Raw genomic sequence first — 11,055 nt, forward strand, 5'->3', positions numbered from 1 at the left:
TTTTATTATCAACATTCAAAAAACGCAATAGTACAAACAACATTCAAAAGCATTGATAACAGAAAAAATTAATTCTTGATTCTGAATCACTTCCAAAATCAAAACTAGTAGATAGAAAATTTGAGTGCAATATTTCAATATTTTCTTAGGATTCAAGCCCTAAAACAGAATAAGACAGTCCAATTCCATTATTGAATTCTCAGATTGGAAATTTGTAATCATACCAACGAATTGCGAAATAAACCAAAACTAAAAATAAAGGAAAGTAAAACCACACCTGGATTGAAGAAAGAACAAATTCATATCGGCTAAGTTATGCTCTGGTGATGGCCCAAACTTAAACCGATTTAGGGCTTTTATGTCCTGTTCGTCATTTGGATGATTGAGTAAGGGATACAAATCATTCACAAAGGAGGTCACGAAGGAACGGAACAGATGAACGAAGAGGGGGAAAAGGAAGGCTTACAGGCGGCACCGTTTTCGTCGATTGATTGCGAGATGGAGGTCGTCTCCCGAGGTCGACGGGGCCGAAAGGGAGAAGCAGCAAAGTTTTGCTCGTCTCTTCCGGCTACAAGGTGTGAGGTCCGGGCTTTGCAAGCAGCGTTAGTAGCGAAGATGAGCCTTTTGACCTCTATGGTTGATGGGAACCTCAGAGGAAGAAAACGAGGGGAAAGCGGGTCCCATGGGAGTCCGGTCAGCAACCATTCATTGCAGGTGAGGACCTCGATGATGTTTGCTTGAAAATCACTCAATAGAAGAAATGTCGTTCACCTGATGATTGATAGTGGAGATGATGGCTGCCATGGTGGGTTTCTTCTCCTGGAATAATGAAGGAGTCGATGGTGAAGATTGAAGAAGCAATTTAAGGACGAATGGTGAATGTTTTTCTGGGGTTAACAAACTAGTTTCCCTGGACATTAAACGTTTTAAATATTTACCAAAATTAAATGTAGCCAAGATTACTATTATACCCTTTTCTGATTTATTATTGAATTTATTTTTGCTTAATTCTAATTCGTTGTAGAGGCACACAATACTTGTTGAAAACATTTGAACCTAGCTCTCTCTCTCTCTCTCTCTCTCTGTATATATATATATATATATATATATATATATATATATACATATATATATATATATATATATATATATATATATATATATTTCACATTAAAATTGAAAAAAAACTGGTACAATATTAATTAATCTAATCCTACATCATTCCATTCCAAAATATTAATACAACATCCATTTAAAATACTCATCTGATTTGACATATAACAAAATATCGAAAATACTAGTCTAAAATACTTGCACAAATAAAACATAAAAAAATCCTACAACTATCTACTCGTCATCATCGCTCTCCTCGTTTCCTCCAGTTTCATTTCGTTGTGGCAACGAACGAAACCAATCTTCAAGTGCAGCACTACATGCCAGATCTTTTAACATTATTTGAAGCATTTCCAACTACAAATAAAACAACGTAGTCTTATAAGTTAAACTAGCATTATAACATTTTATATACAAAATATACATTCCACATATTGCATATAAAACATTATAGCGGGGGAAACCTTGTTTGAACCAGATACGTTTAAAGGGATGTTCATCCATATATACCTCCCAATCTCACGGGTAAACCAATTACCATGGTTCTATCTCACGGGTAAACCAATTACCATGGTTCTCGACAGGGGAATATGTCAGCTCCCTATCGAAATCCAAATCTACAGGCTTTCCCTTGTTTGCCCGTATCAACTTTGATAATTGGATGTTTTTTTGCTAGGCCTCTTTTTTTTAGGGAGCTCAGCTGAAAATTTTAATTAAAAATATTAGTCACGATAGCTTATAATAAATGGATAAAAATAGCTAACAAATATATCATAATAAGACTTACCATCATGTTCGTGTTGTCGACGACCAAAGCCTACTGGAGGTGGTGGATCCCCGACTCCATCACCTCCATGTCCTAAGCCCATAACATCCGCCATCACGTAGAAGAGTATCGCCCAATTAATATAATTAACAAAAATATACTTCTAAATACAAATCATTTTCTTCATGCTACACAATATAATTAACCAAAATATACTTCTAAATACAAAATCATACAAATTCATCTAAATACATTTCCATGCACAAATTAAAATTACTACAAAAACTATAACTTATCAATTAAGAACTTTATCACTTCATCTTATATACACCAAACTATTAAGCCTAAATATCACATCATCATACATATATATAATAGATTCAATTCTGATTTTCATTTCATTTTAGACATACAATACAACTTTCATATTCTAATTTCATATAATTAAACAATACATCCAATTCAAATTCCAATTTCAAACAATTAAGCAATACATCTAGTTTCATACAATCCTACCATTTTAGACATCCAATACCAATTTCATAGAAAAACATACACCTAAATACAAAATCACACAAACCATGTTTAATTCCATTTTCATGCCAATACACCACAATGAGCATAAACACAAACAATTATACAATAGGCTGCATAAAATATGATAAAACATACTTACATACATAATCACTCAAAAATCAACAATTTACAGCCAAACAAGAGGCTTGGTTGACACTCAAAATCACTAACCAAAAAAGCCTTACAAAACATAGAAATCAATGATACAATCAGGGTTAAATGATAAAACTAACATCAAAACACAAGAAGAATGGAAATAAGGGAAATAAAATCTACCTTAGATTCCTCAATTTCACTGAAATGTTGCTGTGGTCGGAATTGCCCTCAATAAACTCGATGGTCGTTGGTAATGAGGGTGGGTCGCCGGTAAACAACGCCCGTCGCCGGTAAAGTGGCTCTCGGTGGTCGGAATTGTAATGGGTTGCAGATGGTGAAGGTAGTCGGAGTTCTTTGAGAGATACAACGATAAAAGGAAATAAGGGTCAAATGGGAGGGTTATCTGACGCAACTCAATAGTGGCTACACGAGGGTTTTAGCGGCGACAAAGGGGTTTTAGCTGCGACACACCTGGAGGGAAAAGGCAACGCGTTTTTTTGGAATTCACGACCGTCGAATTGAATACAAATCGAACGGACAAGGATTGTTTCACGTGGATCGCCACTGTGTCAGCAATAGCGGCGACATGTAACGCGTCAATTACATGTCGCCGCTATTGCTTAGCGTCGCCGCTATTGATAACATTTCTTGTAGTGTGGTATTGTTCATTTCGAGAATGGACAAATTGTTTTGAATTAATAACTTCAATTTGTACGATTCAAAGTGTACACATATATTATTACACATTAATTTTCAAGATATGACTTATTCAATTGTACAGGTTGATAAATTATAATTTACATTGAAAATCAAAATACATTTTAAAACAATGGAAAAGTATAGTACAAAAATTTATGAATGGATAAGTATGGTACAAAAAATTATAAATGGACCTGCATATATATACGTCTGATCTACATCTAAACCAACTTAAAGTAAATCTATTATCAAATAAGTTTATCCCAGAGTGCAAAATAAATGTATAAATTAATTTTTTTTTATCAAACAACCAAGATTTCAAATTTGGTTTTGACACATTTGTCAACTAGCAAGTCGCCGTTGCTATATATCATCACCACCTCTCACTCTCACTCACTTCTTCACTTTTGGGAATTGGGAGCGAATAAGAAATGGAGAAGTAGAATCTATAAACCACATGAATTGAAGGTACCATCAATGGAGTGGCTATGTCTTGTGTTGACTATCTCCTCTTCTGTCTTACCTCTTTCTAAAAGTCAAAACACCATAACTGCAACCAACTCCATCACTAGCAACCAAACCATAATCTCAGCTGGAGGTACATTTGCATTAGGCTTCTTCAGTCCTGGTAATTCTACAGGTAGCTACCTGGGGATATGGTTCAACACAATCCCAAAGCAAACAATCATCTGGGTTGCCAATAAAGCGTCACCAGTTCAAAAAGGCTCACCATCACTTCTTACGCTTTCTGAAGATGGGAATCTTGTGGTTTTGAGTGGAAAAGAGCTCGTCTGGACATCAAATGTGTCTGTCATAAATGGCACATATGCAATATTACTTGATAATGGGAATCTGGTACTTAGACATGGTAAAGATGAACTGTGGCATAGTTTTGATCATCCAACCGACACACTTCTGACTGACATGAAATTTAGCTCCAACAGAAGTGGTCAAGAAATGTGTCTTATATCTTGGGTTGATGATGAGAATCCTCAACAAGGTATATTCTCACTAGGGATAGATCCAGTTCATCATCAGATATATATTTGGAAAGGGGATGAACCGTATTGGAGAAGCAATGGCTACACAACTAATTTGACATCTGGTAGTGGTTTTATTGGAGATAGAAGCTGGTTTGACAATAAAGTTATGGATGGAGGATTTCTTAGATACCTAAGTTATGTTATCAAAGATGATGAAGATTATATTTTGTATGATATTTCTACAAACTCAATGACGACATGGTTTTGCTTAGTTCCTCGTGGGAAAATTGAGCTACAAGTATGGATGCAAACTACATGGAATGTTTTATGGCAGTCACCTCGAGCTACATGTGATTTTTATGGCTACTGTGGTCCATTTACAATCTGCAACAAGACAAATGAATCAATTCCAGCATGCAAGTGTATGACTGGTTTAAAGCCGAAATCATACAATGAATGGAGTTTAGGGAACTGGACTGGTGGATGTGTGAGAATTAAGACATTGAGCTGCGACAAGGGAGATATGTTTTGTAACAACCCAAATTTTACAAAGAAAATTTTTCGTTTTAATTAATCAACCGATTACATATTCCATAGGTTTTCAAAACATTCGTTTCCAATTCACATTCATTACATCACTATTGTGTTTTTATGAACACATCAGAGAGTCCCAAAACATCCAAAAGAGATGTAGAGTACATGCCACGTCATCACGCCTTGCCTTTGCCCTTAGGCTCCGAAGTACCTGCAACAATCAACAACCTGTAAGCGAAATGCTTAGTGAGTTTCCCAGAGCATACCACACAATCCACACAACACATATCCTGCTAGCCATAAAAGCTACACATATAACACATAAGCCATGCATACATAAAATATGTAATAGAGCCATGGGCTACCCCATATGGTCTTTACCTAGGACTGCCATGGGCTCCCCCACATGGTCTTACATCCAGTGCCATGGGCTACCCCACATGGTCTTCACCTAGGACTGCCATGGGCTACCCTACATGGTCCTACATCCAATGCCACGGGCTCCCCCCAGGGTCTTCATACAACATGCAATCACATATCATAGAAAATACAGAGTATCTATTACATTTACCAAAATCACATAATGGGCCGGCCTTGGTGCCGTAGACCCATAGGTATGGTGAGAAGACTCACCTGACACGAATGTTGAACTAACACTTTTTTCGACTGAATATACCCCATGAACTGGTCCAACTCAACTACCTAAAAAGTGACATATAATAACGAGTCATTAACCTTAAAGTCCGCCCTGGTCCACTTCAGTTAGTATCAAGTCAACAGTCCATGTTGACCCAAACTCGCTGAGTACAACTAGTGACTCGCCGAGTTTCCCGGGATAAAATCTACTCACTGAGTCATCGAGGTGACTCGCCGAGTTCATACGGTCTTGACTGATAATCTAAGGTCCATTCTTCGAGTTTCCTTACTTGCCACTCGACACATTTATGAACATCAAATCAATTGGGGAATCTTACTTGACTCGCCGAGTTGTTCCTTCAACTCGTCGAGTTCTAGGCAAACTTCATCCGGCTCGCCGAGTTGTTCATCCAACTGGTCGAGTTCATAAGAATATTCATCGGGCTCGCCAAGTTGTTCATCCAACTCGCCGAGTCCATGCCTGTCTTCATATGACTCGCCGAGTCTCCCCCTGAGATTCACCGAGTCCTATCAGATCTCGAGCCATACAGACTCCTTTGAGCCATGCAATGCTTCCAAATTATAGATCTAGGCTCCTGAGGCATGCTTTCCACGTAAAGTTGCAAACTTTACGTGCATGCAAGGCTTTAAGGCCCTAAAATAGCAAATCTAAGCTTGGAATTGAGTCATACACTTGAGGGGAGGCACATGCTAGGATAAATTGATAACTTTATGCATCTCAAGGTCAAAAGGAGTCCAGATCTGAAATTACAACTTCAAATCATGGCTTAAGCACAAAAACCCTTTCCTAGAATCCATGCACAAGAGGGTTTTGGGAGGAAATGAGCCAAGGAACAGCTTAATACCTTCAGAAAGTGCTCCATAGAAGTATATCTTGAATCCCCACGAGCCCTTTGCTTCCTCTAACTTGTTTCCTCAAGTGCTTCCTTCACCAAATCCTTCCTTCAAGCTTAAAATCATCAAGAAACACACTCACACTCGAATCAGGGTTTTTGGGAGGAAAAGAACTGTAAAGGGGAGGCTAGGGGAGGCTAATGACCCTTTAAATAGGGTGCAAGGCCCCGAAATTTAGGGTTTCGTCTGCCAGCATCTACTCGTCGAGTCCCATTGCGAACTCGGCGAGTAGATCATTAAACTTCACAAGCTAACCCGCTACTACTCGACGAGTAAGGAGGCCAACTCGTTGAGTATGTTCTAAAAAACAAACCAAAATATCATTATTAATACCTGAGGATCAGGGCGTTACTTGTTTTCAGTATATTAAGGAGTGAAACTACCAGATCATGCAGTCAACATAGGGAAAATGAGTTTTATCGACTGTGAATCTGGATGCTACAACAACTACTCATGTACAGCTTATGCATATGAAAATGTAACCAATAAACTTACATTATTTTGTATGAATTGGTTCATAGAGCTTGTGGATACCTCAAGCGACTATTTTACTCTTCATACGCTCTATGTCCGCTTTTGTAGCTCTCAACTCGGTATGTCTACTTTTCTTTACGAATAGTTGTGCTTCATTTGCATTGCAATGTCCTGATCAAAACTTTCTGTGTTCTTCCATGATCAACATGCATTAGACAAGATACATGCAAATAATTTCACCAACAAAAGGAAATTCAGGAGTGAAGTTGCAGTTACAGTTGCCATTGTTTGTTTAGGACTGTTTTTAATCAACATTTTTGGTTACTTCTGGAGAAGGAGAATGAGAAGGCTGATAATTAGGACAGGTTAATAATTAAATAAAGTCAAGATTTCTTAAATCATTTCATTTTCAAGATTACCAGTTGACAGTTGTGGTTTACGCCATGTAGAGAGAATAAGGAGGGAATTACTTGGATATAAATCTATGAGCACATCCATTGGAGATGCACATAACAGCGTAGAGCTTGTATCATTTAGCTTAAGGAGAGTACTTAAAGCAACAGGTTCCTTTTCAATCGAAAACAAGCTTGGAGAGGGTGGGTTTGGTTCTGTTTACAAGGTATGATACCTTGCAAGCTAGTCCCCAGAAAATCATTATTTATTACTTCATGACATATGATTTAAAATATATATGTAATAAAGTTGAGAAAGGTACAATGCAGGTTTCCTTGCCTGGAAATAGAGAAGTGGCGATTAAAAGGTTATCAGCAAGATCATCACAAGGACGTGAGGAGTTTATGAATGAGTTGAGGATTATTGCAAAACTTCAGCATAAGAATCTTGTTAGGCTATTGGGATGTTGTGTGGAAGAAGATGAAAATATTCTCCTGTATGAGTATATGCCTAATCGAAGCCTAGACAAGTTCCTCTTTGGTGCACTTTTCTGCCTTTTCATCCATTCTGATTATATTTCACGTTGCCTGATATATATTTTTTATCTATCGTCGTCCCTAGATCCATCCGAGAGTGTGAATCTTGATTGGAGCAAAAGATTCAATATAATAAAAGGGATAGCTCAAGGACTCCTTTATCTTCACAAGTATTCTAGACTGAGAGTTATCCATAGGGATTTAAAAGCAAGCAATGTTCTTCTGGATTAAATGATGACTCCTAAAATTTCAGATTTTGGATTGGCAAGGATTTTTGGGATGAACCAAACTCAAGACAACACCAACAGAGTTGTTGGTACCTAGTAAGTCCACAAGTCATTCAATGCATCAAAATTACATCTTAAATTAATTACATAGCTGAAAATAAATTAGGATGATGTGTTAAATAATGTCCATGCTCTGTCAATTTCAGTGGATATATGGCACCTGAATATGCACTTCACGGGATATTTTCTGAGAGATCAGAGGTATTTAGTTTCGGGGTCTTACTGCTGCAGATTTTGACTGGTAAAAGGAGTACTTCTAATTACATCGGAGGCTTTCTTACAATATTGGAATGGATAATTATATATGCTGTGTTCTTTTTCAATTATTACATGATAACTACCTGCAAACAAAGTTAGTTTGAGGGTTTAATTTGGATCATCTTTAGGCATGGAAAAGGTGGATGGAAGGTAGAGGTTTGGAGTTGATTGATCCTTTAATCAGGGGCACCTGTAGCAATGCCGATCAACAGGCAGTAAAGTGCATAAATGTTGGACTGCTGTGTATTCAAGAAATAATGAGTGACATACCAACAATGTTAGAAGTAGTTGTCATGTTGGTAAATGAAACCGCAACTATTCTATCCCCCAAAAAGCCTGCTTTTACATTACATAGAAGTGCCCATGTGTCAAGTAGATTCTCCAACAACGAAGTTATAGTAACAAATCTAGAGCCTCGATAAAGGGGAAATTTTAAATGAACCATGTAAATTCTCATTTGCACCTTAGGCTGAGTTTGTTACTCTTACATCTGTCTACTTCTCGTGTCTTTTCTGTCAAACACCCTTTATTCTTTAAAATATTTTCATTCAAATTACTTATTCTATATATAACTAACAGAGAAGCCCGTGTGAACACAGGCTTGAAGGTATTGATTTTAGAAATATGTTCTTAAATTGTATGTTTTTTGTTTTTTTTTTTGGAAATGTGTTTGTACTATATTTTCACCAAATTGACGGAAAAGAATGAAGATTGTTCGCATTTAAATCCACATGGTCTTGTTAGATTTAGCACATGCATCATTTTAAGATCTTTATATCAGAGGCCTTGTAAGGCCCAAAGGGTGTCTTCTGGTTTATAAATTTTATCACAAAAGTGGTGTTAGGGAAAACAGGCGATACTTGTCAAAACTCTGAATTGTCACTTGCCATTTTCTGATGATCGTTGTTAGGAAGTAATATGGATATCAAGCAAAACTATAAGCACACAAAGGCACGGTATTTATGTGGTTTGGTCAAGGCGACATACGTCCATAGGTAGGAGGGGAGTATTCTTTATTTCAAAGAACCAAACAGAGGTTACAATTACAATTCACAATAGATACAAGACTTAGCATGCATCCCTATTTATATTTGAGGGATCAGAACCAAAACCGTAATTAGCCAAGCCCATTGGCCCATAGGCCCATGAAAGATATTAACTGATCACAATCTGTCATGCAACATCTTCGGAAACATTCATCCTTGCATGAGCATCAGCAACACACATGATAGAGCATCATGATCCATAGTGGCATATCATGATGCAAGAGTGGCATATCAGGATCACCATAGCATATCAACCATCATGGTGGCACATCAAGCAATAATATTAGAGCATCTTTAACTTTTGAGCTTCCTTGAACAAACTTGAGCATCATAGGGGACTTCATATCATACGGCACATCAAAGGATACCTTGGCATATCAAGGAACTAAGTGTCGCATTCGTGCATCAAGATGGTGCATCAGGCATGAGAATGACACATCTTTATTAAAGGATGACACATCCTCTCCAAGGTTGGCATATCTAGAAATACACTCCATAAAATGGTGCATCCACCTCATGAATGGCATATCCCGTCACCTGGTGGGATATCATGTCACTTGGTGACATATCCTGTCACTTGATGGCATATCATGTCACTTGGTGGCATATCAAGTCACTTCGTGGCATATCAAGTCACTTCCTGGCATATCAAGTTTCAATAGTGGCGCACCTTGACTTTTTAGTGGCGCATCCAAGCATAGGATGCTCCATTCCACTTCTAGGTGCTTTATACCTCCTTTTAGAAGATTCGTTTCTTTGTCACTTGATCTGTTCCTTTGTTAGGAGATACGTCCCTTTATTAGATGACTCGTTTCTTTGTTATATTCTCCATGAACCCCAAGTGCTCCATTGAACTCAAATGATCGATACAAAAGATCCAAATGCTCGAGTCACATTTAACAATCTCCACCTTGACTTGAGCATCCTCTAAACTCCACCTTACATAAGAACTTCCTTTCCTTTCCTGCCATTAAGCCCCGACGGGGCTTACGTCTTAGGAACATCCACCAAATCCAAGCAAAGATTGAACTTCTCTCTGGGAAACGACCTTCTCGCCATGTCTTCCATATTCTCCTTGATATTAGACTTTTGAATGCATAACCTGTTATAGAGCATGATAGGTTTCTCCACCTTCAAAAGAGGACTTTGAATGAGACCAACTGCCAATGATTATCTTATTTGCATATCACTTTCATGGTCCAAGTATATCAATCCAACCAAGTCTGTATGTCGTGCATTAGCACCATACACTAGACAAAATCAAGTGTTCCCTTCAAGTGTCACAAGATCCACTTGACCACTTCCAATGAGTTTTCCCCCGATTGCTTCGAACTTCCAAAGAAGTACTGATCAAAATAGAAAGACTGCAAGACTTTCTCAAAGTATTGAGGAATATATAATCATCCTGCTCTTCTATAACTCCGAATTTCCATCCTTGATATCTGCTTTTTAGCTCCTAATCCTTCATCACAAACTCATTCTCCAAAAGCTTTTTCAAGTTGTCCTTCCCGACATCAGTATCACCAGACACTTCTTCCCTAGATGGAACAAGGGATTCGTCACGTCTATGTTGTTCCATACCATCCCGTTGTTCCTCATTTATCTCAATACTGTGTGGTATTTGTATTTCAAACTCCACCTTATGGATAGCATCTTGATCGTTCCCTAGAACACTTGTACCACCTCCAATCTGGTTACACATAGCATATTCAACAGTCACATCTCTGCTAATAACGAATTTTG

General features: G+C 37.8%; 1 pseudogene; it reads left to right on the plus strand.

Moving 5' to 3' along the window:
- The first annotated feature begins 3,727 nt into the window (after positions 1–3,727).
- Positions 3,728–8,688, plus strand: LOC145095296 (G-type lectin S-receptor-like serine/threonine-protein kinase At1g61500; annotated as a pseudogene).
- The last annotated feature ends 2,367 nt before the right edge of the window (positions 8,689–11,055 follow it).

Source organism: Lactuca serriola, chromosome 3 (genome assembly GCF_051521515.1).
Source record: "Lactuca serriola cultivar US96UC23 chromosome 3, Lser_US96UC23_V15, whole genome shotgun sequence".
In the NCBI taxonomy this organism is placed as follows: Eukaryota; Viridiplantae; Streptophyta; class Magnoliopsida; order Asterales; family Asteraceae; genus Lactuca; species Lactuca serriola.